Here is a 21,494-nt window from a genome sequence, read left to right as displayed (position 1 = left end):
TATAGATGCAAAACGATATCGTTTTGGTGAAATTTTTTTTAATGGTATCATTTTTAACGTCGTTAACTATTTAACAACGGAGTGACCAAAATATGAAAAAGAGAAAAGTTCAGTGACCAGAAAAACCTAATGTATTAAGTTCAATAAGAAAATTGAGAACTTTTAAAGTTCAATGAACAAAATAAGAGAGAGTAGAGTTCCAATGATGAAATTGTAATTTACCCTTTTTTCTGTTCTAGTCTCTACTTGGAAGGACTTGTATCAGTATTATTACAAGGTAACATGTTTAGTTGTCTTTATATAATCTGCCCCATGGACCATGTTAACTAAAAAAAAAATTAACAAAAGAATAAAGTACCCAAATATTGTTTTGTGCATCACATGTAGAGAAACTGGTGAGTTCAAGAGAAGGATGATTCAATTCAGAATGGTGCAATTTCTAGGAAAAATAAAAAATAATGGAAACAAACAATGAGTAGCACAAATATCACAGGTGTGAATAAAAGTTTACTCTCAGCCCTACATCTACCGCAAAACAAGAGTTGCAGATACAGTAAAAGTAAGAAAACTGCAAAAATGTTGAAAGAGAATTGGACTTCACTTCTCTTTCTTCCTTGGATCTCTAGGCGCAGTAGGCAAGCGCCGGAGTCACTTGTTTTGGTTGGGATTCGAAGCACTCGGCGGTGCTTTTCTAAGACTTGTCTCCAAAGGATCATGAATGGCTTCACTCAACTTGCTTAGATTTGCAGAAACGGAAGCAAAAGAACCAAGCAATCTCCTCGGTTGATTTCTAGTTCTTGGGCGAGCGTTTCTCCAACAGTGAGGCGACAACGGAGAACAGATGAGTAGATGAAAGATTATCAAGGCAAAGACAGCAAACAGTGCTCCATGAATGAATTTCATATTGATCTTCTTTTGGAAAAGAAATGTAACAGAGATGACTTGGGAGCTAAGGCATTGAGAGATATCTTCAGGAAAAGGTGACAATAGGTTGGAGGAAACTAATGGCAGCAAAGTAGGGCAGTAAGTCCATTAAAAAAATCATCAAGTGCATGTTGGGATTTCCACTAATAATGCAGATTTAGAATATCTTCTTGATCAGATAACATGTCTCATGTGATCAATCACGTGAGGCCAAAACCACTTGCATCTGTGCAACAAAAACAGCTAAAGTTAGCTGGGTAATCCTGCTTTCTGCAAAACAATCACCCATAACCTTTCTAGGAAGAATGCCTTCCAATTGAGTCCTTTGAACTGCACTGGGGTTATAGCATATTCTCCTTCTTTGTATGCAATCATAAAAGTTTACAGAAGGAATGAAGATGGAAGAAGTAATGTCTGTTTTGTGTATGCAACTGCAGCAACCAAATCATTGGACGAGAAACATTCAACAAAATCTTGCAATTTTCATGAGCAAAATAAGATAACCCATCAAAAGAAAACAAAATTATGCCCAGAAATATTCAAGCAAATTTTACTTTACAACTCATAGAAGCATTTTGTCATACACAGAGATACGAATTTTAGGAAAACTGGAAATCGGTGTTGAGATTTGGATATAAAAGATAAAAGGGAAAACTACGCATTTAGTACATAAACTATCAATTTTGGTCCGTTTTAGTACCTAACTTTCAATTTTTTCAAAACCATACCTAATATTTAGTTTTTGTTTCATTTGAGTATTACACCGTTTAAAACTTAATGCGTTTAGTACCTAAACGATGTCATTTTGGTGCGACTGTTTTGATGCCTAAACAATGTCATTTTTAAACACAGGACTTTAGGTGTGTATTAATCTTGTCAATGAACTTTATTGCGCTTTCTTGGCACCATCAGTAGCCAAACACTGCCCATTATCGGTCATATTTCGCGACAAGATAAGCATCTAAACGTTCGTAATTTCACTCATTATTAGGATCGGTTTTCCGCGAATCTCATTCAAAATCAACAAAATTTAATTTAAAAATTCAACGTATTAATACTCCGATATCTTTCAAAGATCGTCTGACGAAGCTAGTTTTGAGGTATATTATTCGTCTTCCTGAAGTAATGCTCTTCACCATTCAGATTTTCGAACAAACATCTCAAATCCCATAAATCTGATAAAATCTCCAAACATCTAAAAATGATAGATTTTCTTGTTTAATATTGTCAATTTTGAGTGAGTTACGTGAAAAACTAATCATACAAGAAGAATAGAGAGTGAACTACAAACATTTTGATACCGATTTTGTCACGAAATATGATAAAAAAAAACTAATCATGTGACGATAATTTACTGTTGACAAGGCCAAAAAGTGTAGTGCAAAAAAAAATAAATTGTGTAAAAGTTAATGGAAAAATCGGTACACCTCTAAAGTTCAATGTCTAAAACAACATCGTTTTAGGTATTAGAGCAGTCGTACCAAAACAACGTTTTGGTATGATATATCACGTCATCAACAATTTGCTATCTCATCGTCTAAATGGGTAATTTACCTGAGATGAAACCAACAGTTTTACCCTAAGCTAAGAGCCAAATTCCAACATTTATCTTAAATTATTAATGAAAGAACAAAGGAAAAATAACACAAAGGAAGAAATTAAAGCAGTTGAACTGCCACGTAGGTTACTTATTATATTAGCAGCTCCAAAGCCAACAAATTTTTCTTAATTTAAGATTGATTATATATATATATTGTAATATCATTAAATAATACTAATTTATTATATAAAATTATATATGAGTATGTCATGTCAATCGCATTATTGATTTAATGATCAAATTAAAAAAAAAATACTTAACGAAGAATGTGAAGTTTACATGAATCAAAGAAAAAATAAACCGAAAAATGGCAATTTTCTCTGAAAACCCTAGCGACCCCCCAACCCAAAAAAAACTTGTTCGTTTCACAGAAGATCCCCTGATGAAGTCGTCCACCCGATGGTCTTCCAACCTGCCTCCAATACTAGCCCTCCCTTTGCCTCTGAAACCCCTATGGACACAGATCATCGACCATAGAATGGCCTTAAGGGGGGACAATCTGATGGAACACAAACTGATCAATCTGCCTCTAGTAACAACCGATCTATCACAAAGATGAACTAATGGGAGACAAAAAATCAGATCCCATCCCCTGATAAGAAAATCATTGAAGAAGACAACATTGATATACTAGATAGAGATGTCACTCACTCTGTTGTGGATGAACTAATATCAATCGAATTCAATGACCGTATCCAACCCTTGCAGCAAAGAGTTTCGACCAAAATGTGATTGTCAAACTCTTAGGGAGGCGCATAGGGTACACAACCCTCTGAAACAAAATATACAATCTTTGGAAACCCAAACAACCTTCCAAACTAATGGATGCAAAAAATTACTATTACCTCGTCACCTTCTGAAACCATCCAATTACTTGAAGGTCTTGGTTGAGGACCCTTGTACGGTGTTTGGACATTACATAACGTTAGAACATGGACCGTTGACTTCTCTACATCCCAACCTTACTTAAGAAAAATCATTGCATGGATACGATTGTTAGGCCTCCCCGTCACCCTTTATAAGTGCAGCATCATCACTGAAAATTGGTGAAAACATTAGTCTAATCACCAAGATCGATTATCAGATCGAGTACGGCCATAGAGGGTGCTTTGCGAGAATGACCATACGTATTGATCTCAATAAACCTCTCATCTTAAACATCTCTATTAACGGACGTATTCAAATAATAGAGTATGAATCACTCCCTACTGTTTTCTTTTATTGCAACAAATATGACCATATTAAAGATTCTTGCCCAGATGCTCATGAAGATCTAATGAATAAGTCAAAAATATCACCCCTACAAAACCAACGGGTACTGATGACTCCTTTAACACATGGATGCTCGTAGATAGAAGACAAATAAGAAACCAACACACACAATAGACTTATAATGATCATAACAATGAATCTGTTAACTCTGATTCTAGGTTTAATCCTCTCTATGAAAACAACGGTTGTCCTAATATTGTGTCTTTTAGTGTTGTCTCTGAAGATACCAACGCCATTACCATCCCTACTGCCCTACCATGCATATGTTCCTTCCGCCTTCATAAGTCCCACCAGAAGCAATACTAACAGAAAATTTCTCCCCAACAAGAGCTCCCTCAAAATCCTTGCTACCACTAACTCCATCAACGCTGGTCGCGTTATCGTAAAGACCTGCTCACTCGTTCCCTTGGATAAGTAAGCATTCTGTTGTTACTGTTCCTGATGTCCCAAACAACAACTACAACTCTTCGCCTATCAACATACCATCTAAGCCGTCTGACCTCAATTTACGTGCTGGTGCCCTGAATATGATTGACCTCAATGGCCCCAAGATTGATTCGGCTATGATAGATGCTGGCCCGTTGGGTGTATCGAGCTCTTCGATGCAACAATAAGTGTTGGAATGGCCTTCCCACTTTATTCCTTTCCTATGGACTTTAAATTTCTTTGTTGGAATGTTCAAGGTTGTGGGAACCCTAAATTTGTTACTGTCGCTCACCAATATATTCACGACTTTCACTTAGACCTTGTCAGCTTTATGGAACCACATATTAGTAGTGATCATGCCGATTCTGTCATTAAAGCTCATGGTTTCCTAAACTCTCACCGAGTCGAAGCCATCGAGTTTTTAGGAGGTATCTGGCTTTGTTGGTATGATTCTCTTGATGTGGAAATCCTCATTAACAATTTTCAATTTGTCTACTGTCACATCACCTATAAACATACCAACAATGCTTTCCTGGCTACTATCGTCTATGCCAGCCACAAGGCCTCTAAAAGACGTGCTCTATGGACTAATCTCTATAATCTTGCTACTATGATCAACTTTTTTTGTATCATTCTTGGCGATTTCGACACCACTCTTTATTCTTCTAAAAGGAAAGGTTGCGCAGCTTCCTCAAAACCCTGCAAGTTTTTTCAATATCTTCTTTGCCTCTGTAATTGAAGAGACATGGGTTTCATGGCCCAAATTTTACTTGGTCTCGTGGAATTTCACACGTTTGCCTTGACAGAGTCATATGTAATTCCTTGTGGTATGAATCTTTCCCCAACTCTACTATTCAACATCTTCTACGAATGCGCTCCGACCACCAATCAATTTTCCTTAAAGTTGGAGATCCCCCTGGGCATCGCACTAAAAAGCGCTTTCTTTACTTCTCTATCTGGCAATCTCACATCGATTTCAAACACATGGTTGGAGACAACTAGATTCCAAGTAACAATCTCTCAAGAACCATCTCTAATCTTACCGTAGCTACGGATATTGGAACCAATTTATTTTTTGGTTACATCGGTAGAAAGAAAAAATCTCTCATGGTTCATTTGTGCGGCATCCAGAATGTTTTAAGCACCCATCATTCTGGTTTTTTTTAGCAAATCTTGAAGTCGAACTTCTCATTGAGCTCGAGAATGTTTTGGACAATGAAGAACTCCTTTGGCACTAGAAATCGAGAACCGATTGAATTATCTTGGGGGACAGAAATACCGAGTACTTTTACCAAAAAAATCACTGTTAGAAAACAACAAAATCAAATCTCGACTCTCAAGCTCAATAATGGTGTAGTGAAAATGACATCTTACAAATTGAGGTCGTCAACTATTTCCGAAATCTTCACTCTCGATAAACACCCACACGAAAACTTCCCAATTATTGGGAGTTTTCCCCATGTACCAAATTTGACCATGCAAGCCATTGATGAGGTTCCTACACCTGACGAGATCCACATTGCTCTCAAGGACATGACTATCCTCAAGTCACCAGGTATAGACAGTCTTCACGCTGAAATTTTTCAAAACAAAAAAAAAAAACTGGGGTATTGTTGGCCATTCATTTTGCTCTACAATTCAAACGGTCTTTAGGTGTAGTTCCTTGGAAGCTGAACTAAATCGTACACTTCTTGTTTTGATCCCCAAAACAAGTACTCCTGAAACTTTGGGTGACTTTCGTCCTATCAGTATATTCTCGGTAGTCTATAAACTCCCCACAATGGTCATTGTTCGACGTCTAAAGTTTATTATGCAGATTCTATTAAAGCCCAACCAAACCAGCTTTGTCTTTGATCGACACATTACCGATAACATCATCATTAATCAAGAGGTCATACATTCTATGAGAACTTCTAAATCTAAACAAAAATAGATGGCAATCAAAATAGATTCTGAGAAGGCCTTTGATCACCTTTGACGGGATTTCATCAAGGGCACTCTTCTTGCTGCAGGATTCTCACCTGATATTATCCGTATAATCATGGACTATATTACCTTTTCATCAATGTTGATTAAATGGAATAGTGACTTTACTATTGGTTTTCGTCCTGAAAGGTGGTGAGATAAGGCGACCCACTTTCATCGTACCTTTTTGTCCTTGCTACAGAATGTTTAGGGTATTGTATCAACTGTTATCACCTCGGGAACATGGCGACCTTTTCATTTTGTTCGCAATGACACCCCCTCACATCTTTTCTTTGCTGACGACCTCATCCTTTATGCTATGGCGAGTATGGATCAAGCAAACAATCTTGATATTATCCTTACAATTTTTTGTCTCTACTTCGGCCATTGGATTAGCAAAAAGAAGACAAATATTTTTTTTCGCTTTCAACCGCTCCGGATCTCCAATCTTCTATCAACACAAGACTTGGATTCCAAACTGTGGATTCTTTGGGCAAATATCTTGGAATACCGGTTATTAATAAACGGGTCTCTTGCTTATATTACAACTTTATTCTTGACAAAATGGAAGCTCATTTATATTGGTAGGATGCCAAAACCTTCTCCCTTGTTGGTCGTATCACCTTGGCAAAACCTGTTCCCTCGGCCATTCCCATTTATTTCATGCAAATGATTCTTCTCCCCAAAAGAGTATGCAATGAAATTGAACGGCTCATTCGAAATTTTATTTGGAGCTATTCCCCTATTGCTTCTAGAGTTTCTCTCGTCAACGGGGATTCAGTTTACCAACCAATAAACCATGGTGGTCTTGGTATACACGGTGCTTACGATCATAACAAAACATTCATTATGAAAAATGATTTCACTCTGATCACAAAACCGGATGCTTTATGAGTTCAACTCATCCTTATAAAATGGTTGACAATATCACGTCAAGCATTCATCGTGTTGAGTTAATCGAACCAATGAAATATTCAAGAGGGGTGAATTGACAAATAAAAAATTGATAGAAACTTTTTACAAGAAAATAAAAAATTGGACATAAGCAATTTTAGAGTAGTTCAACTTCCTCAATGAAGTTTACATCCACTATCTTAGCCTCTACACTATATATTTCAACAAATTCACTAATTTGTTCAAACATTTTAGAACAAGATGTAACCTTACAACACACTTAAACTTATACCACAAAATCTCAAGTGTATCATCATTCCTAAAAGGAAATTACAAATAACAAACTTAGGTGGCGTTTGGTTCGCTGGAATGTTTATGAGGGAATTGGAATATGTGAAGGAATTAGAATCTGAAGAAATTGTAATCTGAATCTGAAACCTGTTCGGTTGGCAGGAAATTGAATTGGAATCCAATTCTAATTCCATATGTAGCAATATATTATAAAAATTTAAAAAATATTAAATTTTCATTTTATTTATTGATTATTCATTTCAATAAATTATAAAAATCATACTAATAAACATCATAAGTTAAAATCATCCCAATTAGGGATGGCAATGAGTCGGGTTTTTGGTCTACCCGACCCGACCCGAAATAATAAAAAAAACTATTTTTATTCAATAAAAACAGTGACTTAATTGAAAAAAATATATAGAGAGGGGTATTATTGTAATTATTCCTAAATATATAAGGTAAAATTATATTTTTTTCGGGTCGAGTCGGGTATTTTTCACCCTAAACCCGACCCCGACCCGAATATCACACTTTAAAAAACCCGACCTGACCCGACCCGAATATCAAACTTAAAAAAACCTGACCCGACCCAACCATGAACCCGAATTTTTTTTTAAAAAAATCTATCCCGATCTTGAATTTTTTTTAAAAAACCCCAATCCAAACCCGAATATCACAATTTAAAAAACCCGACCCGACCCGACCCGAATATCAAACTTAAAAAAACCCGACCCAACCCAAAGTTTTTTAAAAACATCTGACCCGATCCCGAATTTTTTTAAAAAAATCCGACTCGAATACCAAAATATTAATGAGAGTAGTATGGTCAAATTTCACATTCCCTTCTCTAAAGGATTTCAATTACATGTTATAGATGGAATTTACTTTCCCTCCCTTGATGGAATTTACTTTCCAATTCTCCCTTTGAAAACTTGAACCAAACATGGGAAAGTGATGGAATTTGATTCCAATTTTCCCTAATTCCAAGGGATTCCAGCGAACCAAACGTCACCTTAGAGTACACTCAACAAAATAAAACAAATGAGTACACAAGTGTTCTTTGAAAGCAAAAAGAATGTTGACTTGAATCTTGGTTCAATTTGATTGCTTTGGCTTTCTCTATGATTTTTTGTCTTTACATATGACTTGGAATCTTGTTTTTATACCTCTTCATTCAATTTTAGTCGTTTGAGTTGTTGTGGGAGTTAATAGAGTTGTTGGGAAGAATTTTCCCACAATAAATGTTACCCAGACGTCTTGAGTACCCGTACTCGGGCGTAGACTATCAGTACTGCCTGCATTAATTATAAAAATTTAACTGTTGAGAAGAGGAGAGTATCGGTACTCCATATAGAGTATCGGTACGAAAATAGCAAACTATAATCATGTTTGTCAAAAACTTAAAGGGAATATCGATATCAGTATCAATACTACTGTGTAATTTTACACACTAGTATCGGTACATGTATCAATACTGCTATGTATTTTTACACATTGGTATCGATACATGTATCGGTACCATTAGAACAATATCAATATTGTTCTTGCAATATTAATATTCTAAGGTTAAAATTTAATTATTGACTCAATTAAAATCCGAAACCCTTTGTAAAATGTTTGAAAATTATTTTCAGTATATGACTTGAGTTTTTCAAAAGAGTAAAGAGTAAATATAGAGTTTTTGACTTTAAAAAGAATTTTTATATTTAAATGGTTGAATCGAATATAAACATGAAAATCGTGATGAACCTAATGAACAGTGATTAATGACAAGTATAAGTTTACTTATAAACCTGATGAACCTGAGATCCTCAAGTCTAAAACAGATGAATTACCTGCTCATATGACTAGTTTTAAAAATGATAATCAAGTGGGTGAGAATAGTGCTGTTAAAAACATTACAGTGGGCTTAGAGGTAGATAAAAGAAGGACAAGGGGTCTTTTAATACTTAAGGAACTATGTGGCATAGACCTAAAATTGAGCTACCTTTTTTTGAAGGAATTAATCCACGAGGTTGGATACAAAAATGCCTTAAGTATTTTTCTCTTTATAGTATTGCTGATGAGAAAAGAGTAGAGGTGGCTACAATGTATTTAACGGGTAAAGCAGAAATTTAGTTTGATGGTTATATTATGCAAAAACATTATATGACCTGGCATGAGTTTGAGGCAGACCTTTGTCATAGGTTCTGTGATAGAGCCTTTGCTGATATAGTGGAGGAGTTTATAAAATTAGTACAAAAAGGGTCTGTTGAGGAGTATCAGGATAGATTTGAAGAACTACAGCCTCACATGCTCTTACAAAATCCTACTTTATGTGAATAATTATTTGTTTCTTTATTTATTAGTGGGTTAAGAGACGATATTAAACACAGAGTCAAGGCTCTAGACCCTAAGACAGTGTCTGAGGCATGCAGGCAAGCTAAATTGTATGAGTTATCTGTTGAATTTGAGAGTAAAAGATAGAGACCATCTTTTAGAAACCTACCCTACCCAAATCCTCTACCTATTTATAAGCCAAATCAATTACCATTACCAAAAAAGAATTCAAACATTATACCACCAAAGTAGAACCTAATAGAATACAGAAGGCAGAATAACCTATGCTTTAAGTGTGGTGAAAAATTTATCCCAGGTCACTAGTGCAAAACAAAACAATTAAACATGATGATTGAGGATGAGATTGTTATTCCTTCAGAAACTTTACCTACTGATTCAGAGAAGCAAATTCTAGAAGAGGAGGAGAGCCTAGAAATATCTATGAATGTTATCACTGGGAATATTGGCCATAATATATTGAGAATTCAGGGCACTATTCAAGGCATACCATTGAACATTTTAATTGACAATGGTAGTACCCACAGTTTTTTAACACCATAGTGGGCTGATGCTGGTATTCAAGTGAATACACCTTATCCTTTCGCTATTACAATGGCTAATGGACAACAACTCTACAGTTCAGCAAGATGTAATAAGGTAGAATGGCATATGCAAGGACATTATTTTATTCATGATTTTAGACTTCTAAAATTGGATGGAAGTGATATGGTGTTAGGTGTTGAATAGATGAAATTATTCAATCCAATCTTGATGAAATTCAACAAAATGACTCTAAGTTTTGTACACCAAGATGAACAAATTGTTATAAATGGCCAGCATCCCTCAAATTTTTTGCAACAAATTTCAGGGGCTACACTACTGAAAATGACAACTTTAGACTATGCTATTTTGAGGCATGTAGTACTGCTATCTATGACAGAGAGTTCCAAACCTATTCCTACAACTATTCAACCTCTCCTAGAGAGATACAAATCTATTTTTGTTTAACCAACAGGCCTCCCACCAATAAGAAACTATGATAATGCTATTCCTCTTAAGCCTGAATCAGTTCCTGTGAATCTAAGGTCCTACAGATTTCCACATAACCAAAAAGCTGAGGTAGAAAGACAAATTGCTACCATGTTATCCTCCTCTATTATTCAACCTAGCAAGAGTCTATTTGCTTCTCCATGTCTCCTAATTAAAAAGAAGGATGGTACTTGGAGGTTCTGTGTGAATTACAGACAACTAAACAGTATGATTGTTAAGGATAAATTTCCTATTCCTGTTGTGGAGGATTTATTGGATGAATTACATGGTGCTGTCTATTTTTCAAAGATTGACCTCACATTAGGATATTGGCAAATCAGAATTAAGAATGCAAACATTCACAAAACTGCATTCAAAACTTATCAAGGCCACTACGAATTTAAGGTAATATCTTTTGGTCTTACTAATGCCCCTGCTACATTTCAGGCATTAATGAATTAATTATTTAGTCCATTACGTAAAAGTTTGTTTTGGTGTTTTTTGATGACATCTTAGTCTACAACAGTTCTATGACAGACCATATTACTCATTTACAAAGGGTTTTGGATATGTTACAAGCTAACCAGTTATTTGCAAAGTTCTCCAAATGTTTTTATGGATAGACCCAAGTAGAATACTTGGGACATATTATTTCAGCTGCAGGAGTAGCTACTGATCCTAGTAAGGTGGAAGCAATGAAGAATTGGCCTCTTCCTAAGTCCTTGAAATCCTTGCGTGGAATTATGGGTTTAACAGGTTACTATAGAAGATTTATTAAAGACTATGGTACTATCAGCAGACCATTGACACATATGCTTAAAAAAATACAATTTTAAGTGGGATAGTGCAACCTTGACTACCTTTGAAGATCTTAAAAGAGTTATGTGTGTTGCCCCTATTTTAGCTCTACTAGATTTTAGCAAGAATTTTTACTTGGAAACAGATGCCAATTCAGGAGGCATAAGTGTTGTATTATCTCAAGATGGTGTGACCTATTGCATATCTTAGTAACGCTCTTAGTCCTAGACATACTGACCTCTCTATTTATGAAAGAGAGTATCTTGCTATTCTATTAGCAGTTTCTAAGTGGAGACATTACTTAGAGGGTAATCCTTTTGTAATCAAAATAAACCATGAACCTTTGAAGTACTTATTGGAGCAGAAATTAAGTACTGTAATTTAGAGGAAAGGATTGACTAAGCTATCGGGTTTGGACTACACTGTTCAATATAGAAAATGATAATAGAATGTGGTAGCAGATTTCTTATCTAGACAATGGGAAGATCAAGGTCAGTGTTTTGCTATGGGCACAACCCTAATCATTCCTAGCTGGGTTCAGGATGTGGAAGACGGTTATAAAGAGGATCTAATGACTACTGAATGGATTTCCAAATTAACTATTGATCCTAAGTGGAGATATTCAAGGGTATCCTTAGATTTAAGGATAGAGTCTATATTGGGACTGTTGGGTCTGTTAGACTAAAGATTCTTCAGATACTACATGATTCACCTCATGGAGGTCATTCTGGAAGCCAAACTATCTATCAATGGATTAGGTCTTATTTCTATTGGCCTAGGCTTAAAGCTATGGTGGCAACTTATGTAAGAGCTTGTGCAGTGTGTCAACAAACTAAGGTGAAACATGTTTCTAAACCAGGACTGCTACAGTCACTACCTATTCCTCGACAAGCTTGGGAGGTAATTACTATGGACTTTATAGATGGTTTACCCACATCATTGAGGAAAAATTATATTCTAGTGGTGGTTGACAAGTTTACAAAATATAGCCATTTTTAGCACTGTCACACCCTTACTTTGCAGCAGATGTAGCTAAACTATACCTGGATCATATCTATAAGTTTCATGGCCAACCTAAAATGGTCATTTCAGACGGAGACAAGACTTTCACTAGCCTCTTTTGGAGAAAACTAATGAAGCAATTGGGGACTAAGACCCTATTTAGCACTGCTTACTTCATGAAACCAATAGACAGACAGAAAGAGTAAACCAGTGTTTAGAACAGTATCTAAGGGGTCTCTATTTTTTTAACCAAAACAGTGGGATAAATGGTTGTCTCATGCTGAGTGGTGGTATCATACCACCTACCATACTGCCCTAAAACTAATACCCTTTCAAGCCCTATATGGCTACAAGCCTCCTATAATGGTATGGCATACAGAGACTCAAGTATAGGCTATAGTGGAATTAATGCGTAGCAGAGAAGAAATTAGACAATTGGTTAAGTTACAATTGGAACATGCCAGCAATTGTATGAAGCATAAAGCATATAATAAAATATCAGAAAGAGTGTTTTAAGTGGGGGATGAAGTTTACCTAAAATTGTAGCCGTACATACAAACTTCCCTTGCCCTGAGAAAATAATTTGAAATTAGCAGCGAGATTTTATGGTCCTTACAAGATTATAGAAAGAATTGGAGAGGTGGTATACAGATTGGACTTACCAGAAACCTTGCGTCTGCACCCAGTTTTTCATGTCAGTCTATGGAAGAAACATGTTGGGGAAGCATCAACATCTTTAACAGATCCTCCTGTGGTTGATGAAGATGGTCAGTTCAAGGTAGAACCGTGTAAGATATTGGGCAGACGAATAGTTAATCGACAAAATAAACCAATAACTCAGTTGTTGGTTCGATGGACTAACCTGGATGAGAAGAACTATACATGGGAAGACTACTTTGTGCTTCGAGGACAGTTTCCATCTTTTGATCTTTGGGGAAAAGGATAGTCTCATGGGGCGGGTATTGTCACAGTGGGAGAAGGAGGACGAGAGGTAGAAGATGAAGGGTGAGAGATCAAAGATGAATTGGGGAAAAAAAGAAGACAAGGGTTAGGGATTGAGACTGCATTGGGGATGATTTACCTGATGAGTGGGCACATGAGGAGCATGGGAAGAATTAAAACATCAGCCCAACAGATACAGGTGGGTAGTCCAACAGATCTGGGTGAAGAGTGGCTAGCCCATCCAGAAGCCCAATTTCTGTGATGACAACAGAATTAGTTATGCAAGGACAACCAGCTAGCTTAGATAGATTCCCTAGTACTGTGTATGTAAATAAAACGGGTACTTGTAAATGAAAAGATAGGCATATTTTGAATGAAAACGGAATTTCTTCATCTTTCTTCTGCTTCTATTTCCTATTATCTCTTCGTTCTATTCCTTAATTCTCTCGTAACCATCACAGGGTCTTTTAAGTGGACAGAAACCAAACAATGCATTCGAAACTTAATAAAGAATTAATGTATAAAAGACTTGGGAAAATATAAAAAATTATCAGACATATTCTATAACAAATCTTCACCAAATTCGCACACACCAATAACTTCACTCTAAAGGAAAAACATTAACTGAATAATTTTCAACAACTTGAAGTACAGAGAGCAACAAACTCATTAATTTGCCTTGGACATAGCTTGAAATAAGAATCCAGTCAAGCCTTCACATTTACATATAAAGCAGAACATAGTGGAAAAACAAATTTCAGTAATTTGTTCTACTAACATCTACCATAATCATCTATAGATATAGTAGATGTGTATTTATCCCATTTAATAAAGTATTGATCATTAATCTAGAACAACACTACTAAGCAAAACAAGTAACTATGAATTCATCACTAGAATTATCAACAAGCAATCTGAAATCATTGATAAGCTTGACTTGCCCAATCAAATTACATGATTAGCACTTGATCAACAAGCTAGAGTTAAATATGCCAACAATTCATGAAATAAAACTTTCCCAGTTAACTTCCCTTCAATGTTACGATGAAGTTGACTTTATGATGAAGAATTCAGTACCTCTCTAATGGGATCTAAATCTTAACAGATATCTAATCACTACCCAAAACCAAAGAACAATTATTCACATAAAAAATCAATATTAAAAAATTGATTATATTATACCTGCAGAAGAACCTCCCAGCAACAAGATCTCAGTAAAAGAATGAAAAAAAAAACAAAAGAGTTTATTAAAGCAGTTAGGAGTTTGAGTGTTGTTTAGTTGGACAACTCCATACAATCTGAGGGCCACGAAGGTTTTACTTGTTTGGTAGCTTTTCAAACTAAAAATGTCTAATTCACCTTCAGTCCTTATACTCTTTGGACACTGAAATTTAATCCCTTTGCTTTGCTATAACAATTTCCTTTAGAGTATAATCTCGTATTTGTTTGATTTGAAAGTGTCGCGGCCGTCTTTCGGGTGGGCCCGGAATTGGGCTTCAACTTAAATAAAACACGTTAGAATCGCCATTGATCATTTAAAAATATTTAGGTTAATTGGACACCATCTTACCTGATCTGCGTTTTACCAGAAATATATCGGATTCGGGAGTCGGTTACAGTTAATGAAGGATTAGCACCCTTGAACTGCCCTTTCGGTACCATTTTAATTTGTCGGTTGTCTTAATTGCGAAAATTAAAATTAAAATTAAAATTTAAAGATTCGATTCGAATTAATTACCTTTGATCGATTGAAATTACTTCTAAAAAGTTGAAAACGTTAGATTATAAAATAAAAGAAATATCAAATAAAAATTAAATTAAAAAAATAAATCAAAGAAGTAAATATTAAATTTTAAAAAATGTTATATAACATAAATGAAGAAAACATTAAATTTCAGAAAAGAAAATAATAAAAAATAAAAAAAATGTTAAAAGAGAAAATAAAAATAAAATAAAATTTAAAAAGTGAAAAAATAAAGATAAAACAAAATAAAATAAAAAAGGGAAATATAATAAAATAATAAATAATAGTAACAAAGATAAAAAGATTTTTAAAAGTTGTTTTTAAAATAAAATATAAGAATTAAATAAAAGAAAATAATTAAATAAATAATCTAAAGAGATTGAGATAAAGAGAAACTCATAGTGAAAGTAGTCTCATACTTTAGCTTTGAAATTCATTGGATCATCGAAACAGATCTTTACTTCAAAATTCACGTCGGCTTACAAGGACAATTCTTCGCTGCCGACTCAGATTATGTTGTTTCAACAATAACTGATTCCAATCTCAGTTTCCTTTTAGCAAATAATTTTACTAAGTGTGTTCTCGGAAAGTCGAACATGCTTCAATAAGTCAATCCTTCTTACAATTCTCACGTTTGGAATTAAGTCTTCGCTTTAACTCTCGGCTTAAAAGAAAATTAGCTAAGTATGACCAAAGACATACTTAGCATTTGTTGAAAACGAAAATTAAAAGAAAATAAAGGAGTATGCAAAAATAGAGAGAAAGCTAGAGAGAAAAAGAAGATTTTATTCTCAGATGTGTTGTGATTTCATATGTGTCTTCTTAGACTTACCTTAGACTTACCCTGGGAGGATATTTATACCCATAAAATTCCTAAAAACAAGCTAAAAATAATTACTAAAATAAAATCTTTTATCCTAATTAAAACACTTAAAACTATTTAAACTAAAATACCTAAAATAAAGATAAAATAAAATAATATTCAAAATAATATCCTAAATCATAATTGAAATACTAACATCTTTTGAAATTAAAATACAAAGATAAAATATAATATTAATATATACTAAATAAGTCCCGGACGAAAATAGGTGTCTACATAAAGTTAAGTTAAACTAACAAGTGTTCATTTACTTTTATAATATCACATTATTGAATCGGAAGTTTTGATGTTTGATGAACAGATCAAGTTATAACCTTTGGATTTACAAAGAGTTTATCTAATAAGCACTATTTTGACCGGATAATTTATTATCAAAGGAAGAAGAGAAGCAATTCTAAAACTCCAAATACTAATATTATTCTCATCAAGTACATTAATACTAAAATTATGAGATTTTGATGTATTCTTCATTGGTTAGTTCTTATTCTTCTACAATCTAGCCCAGGATTTAGTTGTTCTAATTGTTGGGATTATATTAATATACATTATAATAGTCTCAATACACCAAAAAGCAACTAAATTTAACAAAGCAGCCTGAAATTCACTAGTTAGACCTACATGTTCATCAGTTGATATGTACTCCGAAAAGAGTAATACTTTTCTCCTTTACATTACGACCCGATTCCAATCCATCTAAAGCTCGATCTATCTTCATTCAACTCAATACTTCTAGTTTTAGTGTAATTCTTGTTCCCCAAGTTCAGCTCCAACTCCACCGCCGTGTTAGTCCTTTTCTTATCGACGTCATCGATGCAACAGCTTTCTCCATTGTAATCCACATCGATGTGGAAGAAATTTCTGCCATTTTGACTCCCACCAGGGCACTCACATGCGCAAAATGTCACGCTGTCTTTCTCGCCGAGTTTCTTCTCCTTCACGAATCGGCTCCAGCCCCTAGTGAAAACAAAGCTTTGGCTACTCCTCCAATAGCAGTATCGGAATCTCCATGTCATCATTAGTTTGTCGTAGAAGACAAGTTCGATGTATTCGATCCCACCCACCAGGCTTTGTTGATCGGTCTCGCAAATGTGATGGAAGTGTTTGACGGGGTATTTCTTGGGGATCACGAGCCTGTTAAGCTTGCCGACATCGCTTGGTGTTAGTTCCTTAAGAAAAAGTTGCATGCATGAGAAGTGTGTATCGCCATGCACAAGCTTTTTGTTGAGATTGGTGGCCAATTTCCCATCTTTCTTAGGCAAGATCTTGACGAAATCTTCCACCTAGCCTCGATACGAACCGTCCCTGATCATGTTCAACAAATCTTCGGTCGAATAAAGGCTCTGAAAGTCCGGTTCTTTGACGTTGAGATCGGTCCATGGGAGGTTCCTATGCGTGTCGCCTCCTCTACGTATCTTTATGGCGGCGCTGTCGTAAGCCATGGCTGCTTCTCTCTTGGACTTGAACGTGCCAAGCCATATCCGCTGATGGTTGGCGTATATCTGTGCACCCCAATGCCCATTTTGCTGCGGCACGACACCTTTGAACCTTACTAACGACGCACCGTGATCATGCCTGGCACGCTTGCTGGGGCGATGCTTGTAGTTGCTATCGCTGGAATACAATGTTTCTGACGCCAGAACTGCTAATTTAGTGTTCAAAACGATGATTGAATCATTTTCCACCATTAGATATTGGTCTTAAAAGAAAATATATATGAAGGCAAGAGATGAAGGTTAGGGAAATTATAGATTCAAAAACCCAGGATAGATTTGAGGAAGAAAATGATCATGAAAATGGCAGGTTTTGAATTTCAAAGATGAATTAGGTTTACCAAAAATTATAATAGAAGTAGGTGATCAAGTTGTAGACACATGATTTTCGTCATTATATTATGTATATATAAATAATATTATTAATCTCGTTTTTTACATTTGCAGGCCCGAAACCAGGTCACACGTGGCCCAACAGCACACAGTGGTCCTGGCCCAACATGCACGCAGGCTAGGGTTTCCATAACCCTAGCATCCCAAGCAGCGCCGTAACAGTCAACCAGAGTTCCCACGCCTCACGTCTCTCTCCGAGTTTCACGGCGCACGTCTCTCGCCTCCAACAACTCCGAAGCGTCCGGCGAACGAAACCCATTAATCATCAACAACAAAATAAAGCAGTAGTTTAGTGCGATTAGGACTCAAGATTATAGTCTAAAAATAGGGGGGTTTTCACCCTATAAATATGCTTGTAATCAAACTCATTGTACGGTCGGTTGATATACGAAATACAAGGAAACTGTTGCAATTATTTTACACAAAATACGAGCAGTGCTATTCGAAGCATTTTTGAGATTATTAGAGGAGAAGCATAAGGTAAAAAGGCTCACCTTTCATTTTTTTTCGAGTTGCATGTTGTCTCTCTTGGATTTAAAACACTAAAAGCCGATGACCGGAATGGGGGTATTCGAAAATTTCTCTTTTATATCTACACCCCTACGAGGCTTGTTTTAAAAAACAATGGTGTTTTTCATGACAAGGGTGTTATGAGCTTTTGGAAAAATTAAAAATTTTTAAGGTTTGCCACCGATGAACGGCGGCACGGTGCCGGAATCTGGAAAACCCAGGCGTTGTTCTTCATCTCTCAAGAACAATTGAGAGAAAAAAAGAGATGGGGGGAGGGCTTTCGTGGAAGAGGAGGAGAAATGAAGAATAAAAAGATTTTTTTGGGTCTTATACCAAACCCGTCAGACCTCCATGACCCGACCCATAACCACACGACTCGCGTGTTTTCACTCTGGAGTGGGTAAACTGTGCTTTTAGTCCTCGTGTTGTTTTTTGAAGATTCAATTTGACCTTAAATACAATTTTGATTCCAATTTCCTTTTAAATTCAACCCTTAGCTTTGGTTTTCTTTCAATCTCGCCCCAAATATTATTTAAATTGGCCCCAATTTTAATTTTTTTTTCAAATTAACTCCCTTATTATTATGTACATATTGTTTTATTTTTATCATTTTTTACACTATTCTTTTTTGATTTATTACTATTTTTAGTTATTTACCTTTTTATTTATTTATTTACTTATATATTTTTCCTTAATGCTTATTTATATGTGTACATATATTTTTAACTCTTTTTTTACTATTGTTATTACTATTTTTGTTATTACCTAATATTTTATATACTTGTATTTTTGCAAGCACCGGATTATATATATTACTTTATTATTCTACCTTCTTTTATTTATCATTTTGGTTTTGTTTTATTCTTATTTTTCTATTTAATTTCATTTTTTTCCTTTGCCTTATTTCCGTTTTATGGTTGTTTTGTTTCTATTTTATTTCTTTTACTTTGTTTATTTATGTTATCATCTTATTTTTCTAGTTTATGGTTTTTATTTCTATTCACTTTATAAATTTTATTTTTCATCTTCCTGCTTTGTTCATTATTTTCACATTTACACACTTTCTGTACTAATTTGATTACGTACTTCTCTACAAATCTAACGTTATTTTATCGTTTAAGGGTATTTCAACGAATCAGAGGTAAGTAATCCAGATCGTTATTTTACCTTTCAATTTAAAATTACAACTTTCTTAATTAAAGACAGCTGGAAATTACGTAGTACCGAAAGGGCAGTTCAAGGGTGCTAACCCTTCCTTAACTGTAACCGACTCCCGAATCCGACATATCACTGGTAAGACGCAGATCAGGTAAGAAATAAGGTATCCGATCAACCCATTTGTTTTAAAATAAATGATCGGTGGCGACTCCTAATTCGTTTAATCCAAGTCGAAGCCCAATTCCGGGGCCCAACCGAAAGACGGTTCCGACAGCTTGGCGACTCCACTGGGGACACAGGTAAGTGAGTCAGGCTAAGGTAATTTTCAGTTGTCTTTTTAACGAAAAGGGTAAGTTTAAATTTTAAGGTAATATTTCGATCATTTTTTACTTACTTTTGATTATATTTTTCGAGTAAATAGTTGTACTAACCGTTTTCTAATTATTTCAGCCCTTAAAGATTTTTCATCTAAGGCTCTAAACCCGAGCTCCAAACTCGTTTTAAGTGGGGGTGAAAGTGATGTCTTCGTGTGAATTTATTCACCGTATAGGCCTAGCAAGTACCCTTCGGGATTCATATACCTTATGCCTTCGTGTGAATTTATTCTCCATATGGGCATAAGGGAATGTGTCCTCTCGAGTTTAACTTGGTCCACACAAGCCTGTGATGGGTTTAGGATTAAGGGTATGGCAAGCCCAAGGGGGCACCGGTAAGGAGAACTCGGGTACCATTTTTTAGAACCTAAACCGGGAGACTATGGAGAAATAGAGCCTACCCCAAAACCACATGCCAAAACCTAGGATATTTTTACCCTAACCACGTTTCTTTTTGTTTTGTTTTTTTTTTCTTCCTTCTTTTTGTCACTTTTTATTTATTTATTTTTACTTTACTAACTTTTTGCCTTTGTGTTTGTTTTCTTAGCATTTGCATCATAACAAGAGGCCATTGATCCCTAAAACGATGTTTGTTATACACAAAATAATCTGAAAAAATGGACAAACGTGTTGTAATGCAAGAGATTAAAAACCCTGAGGTACGACTATGGTCCGAAAAGACTCAGAAGGAAAAGGGAGACAGTCTTCAATGGAGCTATGTGTCAGAACTGGTTAGTTACGCCTCTATCAGCCTAAAACAGAACAATGTGCAAGAGCTTCGAGACATCTGGGACAATTGGAAGAATGATAGAAAATAGAAGTTCAGCCAACGGTACGGTGACATTGCGCTTTTACTCTAAGTTAAGACTGATGAGCCTTTAATCAGAGCCCTTGTTCAATTCTGGAACCCGGGATATAGTTGTTTCACTTTTAATCGGGAGGACATGGTGCCCACCATTGAAGAATACACTACCCTACTACACTGTGAAAACATCAAACTAGAGCGAGCCTACATTAAACACATTAAAAGTCAGCCTTTTAAGAATACACTAGCCAGGGTTGCGGGAGTAGACAAAAAATGGGTAATTGACCGGACTCAGTGCACAGGTAGTGGGGAAGGAATTAAATGGATCCACATAAGGCAATTAATGAAGAACCACCCTGATGAGTGGAAGACTATAGACCTTTTTGCACTAGGTCTGTACGGGTTGATTATCTTTCCGAAGGCATTGGGTTGTATTGACACAGCAGTGGTGGAATTATTTGAACAACTTCCGAGATAGGTTAACCTAGCACCATCCATCTTAGCTGAAACCTTTCGATCTCTCAACCATTGTCGAAGATCTGGCGGAGGAAGGTTCGTTGGGTGTGTCCAGCTCCTTCAAGTTTGGATTCATGACCACTTCTGGAAGACTAACGGGATTGTCTACCGCTGATTTAGAACCACATATTCACCTTTAGGAGAGTTCATCACAAT

General features: G+C 35.6%; 1 pseudogene; it reads right to left on the bottom strand.

Moving 5' to 3' along the window:
- Positions 1-16,717: 16,717 nt before the first annotated feature.
- Positions 16,718-17,777, bottom strand: LOC120116572 (annotated as a pseudogene).
- Positions 17,778-21,494: the final 3,717 nt, after the last annotated feature.

Source organism: Hibiscus syriacus, unplaced genomic scaffold (genome assembly GCF_006381635.1).
Source record: "Hibiscus syriacus cultivar Baekdansim isolate YM2019G1 unplaced genomic scaffold, ASM638163v2 tig00110299_pilon, whole genome shotgun sequence".
Taxonomy (NCBI): Eukaryota; Viridiplantae; Streptophyta; class Magnoliopsida; order Malvales; family Malvaceae; genus Hibiscus; species Hibiscus syriacus.
The sequence above is the reverse complement of the archived record's forward strand: the minus strand, read 5'-3'. Positions and strand labels throughout refer to the sequence as shown.